This window comes from Leuciscus leuciscus (assembly GCF_965113295.1).
Source record: "Leuciscus leuciscus genome assembly, chromosome: 17".
Classification (NCBI taxonomy): Eukaryota; Metazoa; Chordata; class Actinopteri; order Cypriniformes; family Leuciscidae; genus Leuciscus; species Leuciscus leuciscus.
This window is the reverse complement of record NC_138741.1, coordinates 19843935-19854870: the sequence shown is the minus strand read 5'-3', so window position 1 is coordinate 19854870 and position 10936 is coordinate 19843935. Positions and strand designations below refer to the sequence as shown.

The 10936-nt window shown below is 37.9% G+C and overlaps 1 long non-coding RNA gene across 5 annotated transcripts; it reads right to left on the bottom strand.

The window, feature by feature from the left end:
- Positions 1 to 1399: 1399 nt before the first annotated feature.
- Positions 1400 to 5482, bottom strand: LOC309479074. Of its 5 annotated transcripts, none has more exons than XR_014199153.1 (8): positions 5419 to 5482; positions 5202 to 5307; positions 5051 to 5123; positions 4896 to 4968; positions 4260 to 4350; positions 4069 to 4167; positions 3726 to 3849; positions 1400 to 1790 (listed from the first exon to the last, which is right to left on the bottom strand). It is a non-coding gene; the product is annotated as an uncharacterized lncRNA (long non-coding RNA). The 5 variants fall into 5 exon arrangements; XR_014199154.1 differs by having other exon boundaries at positions 5051 to 5119; XR_014199155.1 differs by adding an exon at positions 4442 to 4481 and having other exon boundaries at positions 5051 to 5119; positions 5202 to 5445.
- Between the last annotated feature and the right edge of the window lie 5454 nt (positions 5483 to 10936).

Sequence of the window (10936 nt, the reverse complement as noted above, 5' to 3'; positions counted from 1 at the left end):
TTGATGAATTTATGTAGCTTAGGTGTAGTTATCTTCTAGTCATTGATTAGCATATTCTGTCTTGATATTCTGTAAATCGTCTCCCTGGGGGCGGGGTTTATGTAAATTCTAGGGTTAGTGATGTCACTAACCCAAGAGGAATGTTGTGTAGTCTATACCAGCTGTTTGATGTAGTCCTTAAAGGGATACTCCACCGAAAAATGAAAATTCTGTCATCATATACTCACCCTCATGTTGTTTCAAACCTGTATGAATTTCTTTCTTCTGCTGAACAGAAAGGAAGATATCTAGAAGAATGTGAGTAACCAGACAGTTTTAGATACCATTGACTTCCATAGTAGGAAAAAAATATACTATGGAAGTCAATGGTATCTAAAACTGTCTGGTTACTGACATTCTTCTAGATATCTTCCTTTCTGTTCAGCAAAAGAAAGAAATTCATACAGGTTTGAAACAACATGAGGGTGAGTATATGATGACAGAATTTTCATTTTTTCGGTGGAGTATCCCTTTAAAAAGCAATTTCTTTAAAAGCAAATATCTCCCTTTGCTTTGAACTTTGAGCGTCATAACTTGGCAGATGTTGTTTATGCTCAAACAGCAACTTTACACACTAACTAAAGTTAGAAAAGTGAAATCATAATCAACCACCCCTGGAAATGGTGAGTATTTCAAGAAGTAAAGTCACAATTCTGTCGTAAAAAACAAACCCGTCGGAGTTGTGTATATACACATAGAGCCACTACAACTTGCTTGTACTGGGTTGGACCACCTTTTACCTTCAGATTTGCCTTAATTCTTCATATCATAGATTCAATAAGGTGCTGGAAACATTCATCAGAGATTTTGGTCCATATTGACATGATAGCATAATACAGTTGCTGCAGATTTGTCATCTGCACATCCATGATGCAAATCTTCCGTTCCTCCTGAAGGTTTGGATTGAGATCTGGGGTTTAATTTATAAACGTGTCTCATTTCTTTCATCTGCCATCATTCCCTCAGCTCACCATCGGTGTCGCTAAACTGCTTTGTGTCCAAAATGTGTGTACGCATGGCTCAGAGTTTATTTACACACTGTAAAGAGGTTGCTGTAAATTTTACAGTAACTTACTGGCAGCTGGATGCCAGTAAGTTACTGTAAAATGTTTTACAGTATTATTACTGTATTTTCACTTACAGTATACTGTACCATTTACTGTAATTGCATTTACAGTATTATTACTGTATTTTCACTTACAGTATACTGTATCATTTACTGTACTTGCATTTACAGTATTATTACCGTATTTTCATTTACAGTATTAGTATTGTTTTTTGTTAGTTTTTTTCATTTAAATTTTCTTTTTTTAATTTATGTTTACCCCACCCCCCAAAAAATCACAATAACTCACAAACATTTGTCCTTATAATATTCTTTTTAATCGTTGAACATTTTGTTTTAGAAGTACAAATTACAAATCTTGACCTTTAGGAGCCACTAGCTGAAGAAAAAAAAAGGCAACATCTCCAAAGTCCATAGAATTAATCTCCTGGTGACCATTTATATCTGTAGCATGGCAAAAACGTACACACACTGAAAAGCAAAACAGGCCTTAAAACAATAAAATACAGTCAAAGTCAGTGTTGTGTTGTTACATTTCAGTAATTTTGCCAGTCAAAGTTGACAACCTCTCTGATGAGAAACACTGAGGGTTTCAGGCTGATGCTTTTCTTTGGACCTTTCCAGATTTCCATCTGATCTGTGCCTTTGGTGTTTGGTGCCATCAGGGTTGACTCTCAGAATGAACCTGCAAACACAAGCAGGGAAAAAATATATAATTTTTTCAGACCGGTGTTGGCAGAATTTTCCCTAACCCTCAAACTTGATGCTGCATGTACTTTGGCGTTAATAAAAGCACTACATCTGATTCTGAATCCACCTACAGTAGTGGTGGGGGAAAAATCGATTCTGTTCAGTGTCGCGATATTTTGCGCACGCAATTATATTGATACAGTAGCGCAAATTATTCCAATATAGGTTATAAGGCTGTGACGGTGGCAGTTTTTTTTACCACTGCGGTGGTAATGGACCAACTACCTGCAGTGGTTGGGGGGTTATTATGAAAATTGAAATAAAAAAATGTAGTTTATTCGAGCAAAAAAGTCTTTATTTGAGCAATTCCGTCAAAGAAGCAACACAAAGCCTGTAAAGCATTCAAATACATATCAGTAAATATTAGAAACTTACATAATAGAAAAGTTAAATCTATATTAAAAAAAAAAAAACTTTCGTTTAATACTTCCACACAAAGACACGTGATTCCACATGAAGCCATGCCGCTCTGTGCTTTGAGAGGGATGACACGAGGAGGAAAGAGACCATCGATCTATTTTCTGATATCTTCATGTTTTCTACTTGTTGTAAAAGGTATGAAAAGTGAATTTAATCTTCCACAAGGGCAAGACATTTAAGCTATGTTTGAAATTGCGCTGCCAAAGAGAGCGAAACTAAAAATCAAATAAACTTGACGCGCCGTACATGTCTAATAACAAGCAAAAACTGTGTTGAAATGAATCTGACGTGCAAGTAAAAATGTAGGCTATCTGTCCTACAACGTTTTTCTACTTTACCACAGTAAAGAATGTGAATGTAATAGGCCTAAATAAAAGCGAACCAAGGAAGAAACGTTTATAATCCCCTTCGAAAATCGAGACGTAAGTGAAGATTTTGGGAAAAAAACAAGGTATTAAATGCAGGGATGAGTCACAATTTTTGGATATTCGATTAGTTTATTTAATTATAGAATTATAGTATATCGAATAGGTTGTGTAATTATTCTCTAAAATAAAATCTCCATGTTTTTGGTGCTAATGCGGTGGTGATGCGTTCATATAATTACGTTCTGTAATAAGGTCCTGTGTCCTGAATGTTCAAGGACAACGTTTTTGCACTAGCCTCCAGTAAATGTGTAGAAGATGTTCACAGATTTAATGTGACATTTGTAGTGAGTTGAGCAGTCTTATTTTTTGTAGTGTCTTTGAATAATATGGGGGACATGAATCGCAATATATCGCAGAATCGAATCGCAATACTTGCTGTATCGCAATGTTAGGAAGCGCAATAATATTGAATTGTGGCCCAAATATCGCAATACTATCGAATCATCAAATTTTTGCCAATTTCCACCCCTAACCTACAGGGATGGTATTACCCCATAATACATTACATTAAAATCATTAAAGCTTCATTCTTTTTCAATATTCCTGTAGCTTAGATTTCCAGGGAATGGATAATTTAAATTAAACTTAATACAATGTAAGTTGCTTTGGATAAAAGTGACTTCCAAATGCATGCATGTAAATGTAATGTAATGTAAAATATATATATATATATATATATATATATATATATATATATATATATATATATATATATGAAGAGTTCAGATGCAAAAGCCTCTAAGTGCCATCTGAAATTTTCTTCTAGAATGATCATTTTTATCAAGCTCGTATATTTAAGTTCAATAATTTCACTTAAATTACAATTAATAGATAATTTTCATTGCCATTTAAGTGAAATTACTGAACTTAAATATACTAGCTTGATAAAAATGATCATTCTAGAAGAAAATTTCAGATGGCATTTAGAGGCTTTTGCATCTGAACTCTTCATATATATATATATATATATATATATATATATATATATATATATATATATATATATATATATATTGGTTTACCTGATTCTGCATTCGACAAAATAGACAGCTAATGCTGAAGAGTCGTCTGTTAGCAGTTGTAACTGGATGATGATTCTGCCCTTCATTGTCAGCATCCATGTTTTTGCTTTGAGAACAGACTCTCCTGAAACAGATAAAGTCACAGCAGCCTTTTAGTGTTATAGTTTACAGAAAAAAAAACTAAAATACAATAACAGAACTTATTACTAACAACAATAACATGTGGGGTGAAGATGAGGTAAGATATAATGTTGTATGGTGTTTATAGTTTTTAATCAATTAAACAACATTAAAAATATTAGTTAGCAAAACTTTGCTATATTGATAATGGTATATTGCTAACCCTTTCCTCCTCCTTCTCCTCTTCCTCCTCCAACGTCAACCCGTTCTGTGTATTAGTGGAGAGCGTCAGCAGTGATGTACAGTCCGGAGGGAATGGCCGCTGCAAATTCAAAATAAAGAACAGAAAAGAACACGTTTGCCTGCTTAACTAATGCATACTTCAGCTAATTTAGTTGATGTCATCTTACTCACCTGTAGATGTTATCACCATTACGAAGGCAATTACAAAAAAGACTCCAAAATACACCTCCGACATTTCAGACGACATAATTCAGACCACAAACTTGAAAATAAAACAAAAGATGAAATTAACAATGGTGTTGGATAAAGGGTTAGTTTACTCAAAATTGTAAATTCTGTCACCATTTACTCACCCTCAACTTGTTCATAACTTCCATTAAATTATTTAATGTGCTACAAAAGAAGATATTTTAAAGAACATGAGCAACCAAACAGTTACTGGTCCCCATTGACATCCAAAGTATTTTTTCTATTATAGAAGTCCATGCGGACCAGCCACTATTTACCAACATTATTCAAAATATCTTATTTTATATCTTAATAATATCTTATTTTACATAAATGTTCAGACGAAAGAACTTCATGCAAGTTTAGAACACGTTGTGGGCGAGTAAATGATGACATACATAATTTTCTGTTTAAGGTGTACTACGTTATCCCTTTAACTAAGTTTTACTCAGTATTTACGCTGTACATCTGCCAAAAAGTTGTGAAAGAGGAGACAGAACATACCAAAGTTATTATGCTTCTCTGTTTAATAAGTTTACTTCGGCTAATTTAGGTGAAGGTGACCATAACGTTACATACCAGTTGATGTTATCACAATGAAAAGGCTCCAACACACTCCATCGTTGCAGATGGCATTATCCAGATCACAAACCTGAAAATAAATCATATAGGCCTACGTGAAAATATTGTTTAAAACCCGCACTTTAACAAGGGTTTCGTCTATCTCACTTTACCTCAGTATTTCACGTTGAGTTCGCTGTTAGCTCGGTTAACGTTACCGTCGACTCCGCCCGCCTGATGAGCTAACTTGCGTTAAAGAGGCAGAGGAACACACAACCATTATTATTTATTCCTATCTAATATAGGTGAACTTAACTTACTCACCAGTTAATATTATCACCGTGACAGCGACCCGGCCGACAGTCAGGAAAAAAGACAGTAATAAAGGCACCAAAAAAAACATTCTGACGACAGTCAGGAAAAAAAGACACTAAAACCATTCAGACGAAAACAAAACGATACATCATGTTAGTTTGCTGTTAACATAAGTAAAAACATTTGAAAATGTTTATTTTACATAAAATAGAAATTATATACTAACCTTTTTGGTGAGTTACATGATCTTTTGTCCGTGCATTAACTGCCACTTAACCCCTCAAAAAAACACTTGAAAAGAAATCCCTCTTGCCATTGGTCAGTTTTTCGCGGGCAAGTTCACTACTGTAAATTGATTTACAGTAGTGAAGAATTACAGTAGTGACCCTATATTTTCCCATAATCCTTTGCTGTTTACAGTAACATACTGTATACATATTTTACAGTATCTTACTGTACATATTACAGTAAAATACTGTTCAAATTACAGAAATCCGTTACAGTGCAGGTGCGCACATTCTCCCGTTAAGTTTGTTTTTTAATAGATCATTCACAACTTTTGCGTGGGAACTGAGCACTTTAAATCCTTGTTATAAGTCCTATTCATAAATACAGTGCATGTTAACAATAACAGTTTAAATAAATAGAAGAAGGATTTAAACAGTTTTACATTTGATACATTTAGATTAAATATGTTAAGCACTTAAATTACATGAAATCAATACAGAGAAGTTACAACTTTTTTTTATATTCTAATAATTATAAATATTTGTAGTGGATGCGATTGAACACTTTTCCTGTGCCATGCTGTGTTATTGTTTTAACTACAGCGAAGATTGCTTAGCTCATGTCATAATAATAGCAGAACAAAACAAAAATATTTTTGTGCAAATAATGATCAATAATGCACAATAAGGCCTATATGTTTCCAAAACAAAAATATAAAGCAATTAAAAATACTATTTGGCCAGTGGGAAAGATTGAGAAAAACATTTTCTGAAGTGTTTTATACTATTTTGATTTATTTATTCAAAAACAAGGCAAGGATAGGCTACTAAATGATTTTTAGCAATGTAATGTGACTAGGGATGGGACGGTATGAAAATTGAAACTCACGATTATAGTGACCAAAATTATCGCGATTATCAATATTATCACGGTTTCGTTAAAATGAGATGAAAGTTTTTTCAAAAAGAGTTGATGATCACACTGAAGACATTTCAACAAGTTTTATATTTGAAAATCAACAAACAACAAATAAAACAAGCAGCTCTATGCACTTTTTAAAGCAAGATTCTATTATGTGGCATTTCCTTCCTTATAATGACGGTCGTCAATAGCATCCATTGTAACGGCCGCCTAGTGTTAAGTAGTGTTCATGACATGGATGTTGATGTGCCTTTAAGATAACTACTTCTATGGCGTACGTTATTGTATGCATGCTGTTTTTATGTGAGCGCGCACGCACAGTGAGAGTGAGAATGCTCGCGCAAAGAGGAAGAAGATGACCGCTCTACTGCTGACCGTTGTTTTATTATCAGAATCAGAATCAGAAAGAGCTTTATTGCCAAGTGTGCTTGCACCCACAAGGAATTTTTCTTGGTACTGAAGCTTCCAGTGCACATATACAAATACAAATACAACAAGAAACATAGTAATACAAATTCTAAGAATAAAATATATAAAAAAATAAAATAAAATAAAATAGTATAAAAAGTAAAAAAAAGGGGTCACAGTTGGGTTTAGTCTGAATAAACATTTACAGATTATGAACATATTTACAGTATTTTGAGAAGTATGAATAATATAAATATCACCTGAGTTAGAGAATATTACACTAGACAGTGGGAGTCTAGTGCATGTTACAGATTATGAACATATTTACAGTATTTTGAGTAGTATGAATAATATAAATATAAATATCACCTGAGTTAAGAGAATATTGCACTAGACAGTGGGAGTATTGCACTTGCAGGCATATGCCTTGGGGGGCATGTTAAGTGTTCAGAAGGGAAATGGCCTGTGGAAAGAAACTGTTCCTGTGCCTGGATGTTCTTGTGGCCAGTGATCTGTGTCGCCGTCCTGACGGTAACAGTTCAAACAGGGGGTGTCCAGGGTGAGTGGAGTCTGTGATGATTTTACCTGCTCTCTTCCTCACTCTGGAAGAGTACAGGTCCTGGAGGGTTGGCAGGGGGGCACCAATAATCCTCTCTGCTGTCCGGACTGTCCGTTGTAGTCTCCTGATGTCCGATTTGGTAGCTGAACCAAACCAGACAGTGATGGAAGTGCTTAAAACAGACTCAATGACGGCTGAGTAGAACTGGATCAGCAGCTCCTGTGGCAGATTGAACTTCTTCAGCTGGCGAAGGAAGTACAGTCTCTGCTGGGCCTTTTTCACAATGGAGTCAATGTGATTTGCCCACTTCAGGTCCTGAGAGATGGTAGAGCCCAGGAACCTGAATGACTCCACTGCTTCCACAGTGCTGTTCATGATGGTGAGAGGGGGGAGTGCTGGGGATTTTCTCCTGAAATCCACAATCATCTCCACTGTTTTGAGCGTGTTCAGCTCAAGGTTGTTATAGCTGCACCAGACAGCCAGCTGTTCAACCCCCAGTCTGTAAGCAGACTCGTCACCATTTTGGATGAGACCGATGACGGTGGTGTCGTCTGCAAATTTCAGGAGCTTGACAGAGGGGTCTTTAGAAGTGCAGTCATTAGTGTACAGGGAGAAGAGCAGTGGGGAGAGAACGCACCCTTGGGGGGCGCCAGTGCTGATGGTGAGGGTCCTGGATGTGAGCTTCCCCAGTCTCACTCGCTGCTGCCGGTCTGTCAGGAAGCTGGAGATCCACTGACAGATTGAGGATGGCATGGAGAGCTGAGTCAGTTTGGCTGTGAGAAGATCAGGGATGATGGTATTGAAGGCCGAACTGAAGTCCACAAATAAGATCCGTGCATAAGTCCCAGGTCTGTCAAGATGTTGCAGGATATAGTGCAGTCCCATGTTGACTGCATCACCCACAGACCTGTTTGCTCTGTAAGCAAACTGAAAGGGATCCAGAAGGGGTCCAGTGATGTCCTTCAGATAGGCCAACACCAGTCTTTCAAACGACTTCATGACCACAGACGTGAGAGCGACAGGTCTGTAGTCATTAAGTCCAGTGATTTTAGGTTTTTTGGGAACCGGAATGATAGTGGAGCGTTTGAAGCAGCAGGGAACTTCACACTGCTCCAATGATCTGTTGAAGATCTGCGTGAAGACTGGGGCCAGTTGGTCAGCGCAGGCTTTTAGACAAGCAGATGAGATGCCGTCTGGGCCTGAAGCTTTCCTAGTCTTCTGTTTTTTGAAGACTCGGCTCACGTCCTCCACACAGACCTTAAGCTCAGGTTGGATGGCAGAAGGGGGGAGGAGAGGGGTTGCAGGAGGTGATGGTGGATGTGTGAAGTGCACATCAGAGCGGGTGTGAGGTGTGAGTCTGGGCTTCTCAAACCTGCAATAGAATGCATTGAGAGTGTCAGCCAGTTGTTGATTCTCCACAGATCGGGGGGATGGTGATTTGTAGTTGGTGATGTTCCTCAGGCCTCTCCAGACTGATGCCGGGTCGTTGGCTGAAAACTGGTTTTTCAGCTTTTCAGAGTAGCTTCTTTTAGCAACTCTGATCTCCTTTGTCAGTCTGTTTCTGGCCTGGTTATACAAGATTTTATCCCCACTTCTGTAAGCATCCTCTTTGGCATGACGAAGCTGTTTGAGTTTCCCAGTAAACCATGGTTTATCATTAGTGAATGATAAGAATGTCCTGGTAGGAATGCATGTATCCTCACAGAAACTGATATATGATGTTACAGTATCTGTGAGCTCATCCAGATCGGTGGCTGCAGCTTCAAAAACAGTCCAATCAGTGCAATCGAAGCAGGCCTGTAGATCCTGCTCTGCTTCGTTGGTCCATCTTTTTACAGTCCTTATTACGGGTTTAGCTGATTTCAGTTTCTGCCTGTAGGTCGGTATAAGATGAACCAAACAATGATCAGAGAGCCCCAAAGCTGCCCGTGGGACGGAGTGATACGCATTCTTTATCGTGGTGTAACAGTGGTCCAATATATTACTGTCTCTGGTAGGACATGTAACATGCTGTCTGTATTTTGGCAGTTCACGGGAGAGATTTGCTTTGTTAAAATCCCCAAGAATGATTAAAAGAGAGTCTGGGTACCTTTGTTCCATTTCAGCTATATGTTCAGCCAGCTGTTGTATCGCCGCACTCACACACGCGTCTGGAGGAATGTAAACATTCGCGAGAATGAATGAGGAAAACTCCCGCGGCGAGTAGAAAGGTTTACAGTTTATGAAATGTGCCTCTAAATTAGGAGAGCACATCTTCTTCAGTGTTGTTACATCTGAACACCAACTTTCGTTAATGTAGAAACACAATCCACCACCTCTCGTTTTCCCCGTTAGTTCCGCGATGCGATCCGCTCGGAACAGCTGAAAGCCCGGCAGATGTAGTGCGTTGTCCGGTATGGCTTCACTCAGCCAGGTTTCAGTGAAGCACAGAGCAGCGGAGTTTAAAAAATCCTTGTTAGTGCGGGTGAGGAGAAGAAGTTCGTCCATTTTGTTAGGAAGAGATCGGAGATTCGCAAGATGAATACTGGGGAGTGCAGTACGGAGGCCGCGCTCGCGGAGTTTAACCAGCGCGCCAGCGCGCTTCCCGCGTTTGCGTCTGACCGCGCGTTTGAACAACACCGCTGCCCCTCCGACGAGAATGTCCAGTAAAACGTCTGAGTAATCAAAATCTGTAAAAAAGTTGTCTGGTGTGTGTTTCCTAATGTCCAGTAGTTCGTCTTTGGTGAAACTGATAGGAAAAGAATGACTAAACGCAGAACAAACCAACAAAAACAACACAATAACTGGAGAGCTCCACACCGAGGCAGCCATCCGCGGCGCCATCTTGGATATTTATTATAATGTGTTTACTTCCACTTTGATTTGTAGCGTGTTTTAGAGTGTTTTCTTTTCCCTTTTAACATTCGCTCTTCGACATGTATGTGAAGAGTGTGCTTAACTGAGAGAAAAAATCTATAAAAGTCTTGTGGAACTACCAGTTCATTTGCACTGTCTTGTATTCTTCATCTGTGCAGACTCCAAACTCTCTGACAGACGTTACACCATGTAGCCTATCACAATGGATGCACTCTCTCGTTTCATTCAAATACAACTTGCCGTCTTGCGTCTCCGTTTTTAATTGTATTGAAAATTAAATCAGAGTTGATTTATTGTTTTCAGAGTTTGATAATATTGTTGTGATCATCTTGTCTGAACGATTGTTTTGTACGCTGTACATAATGGATTTATAAACAGGTAAGTTAAGATTTAAAACATTAATCTCAATTCAATATCCCCGTAATTATGTGGTAAAAAAAAAATCGGTGTAATAAATGTATAATGAATATAAATTATTATCCCTTAAATGTAACTCTTAATAGTCTTGTTTGAACTTGTTCGTTCGTCTTTGGCTCAACCACTTGAGCAGCACTGCGAACTTTTCTTTGCGGAAGCTTCACGTTTATTTCAAGTGATTGACATAATATAGTTCAACTTAAAACAACATTTTATGCCCAATTATTTCCCAGACGTAGTTTTGGTATTGAGGTCAAAGTTAACTTGCCTTGCGTTCGCTATACAATAGTGGGTAAGATAGTCACACAAGACGACTCAGCTACTTTTTCTTGTGCATGTTAGAGCTGACAGGGTG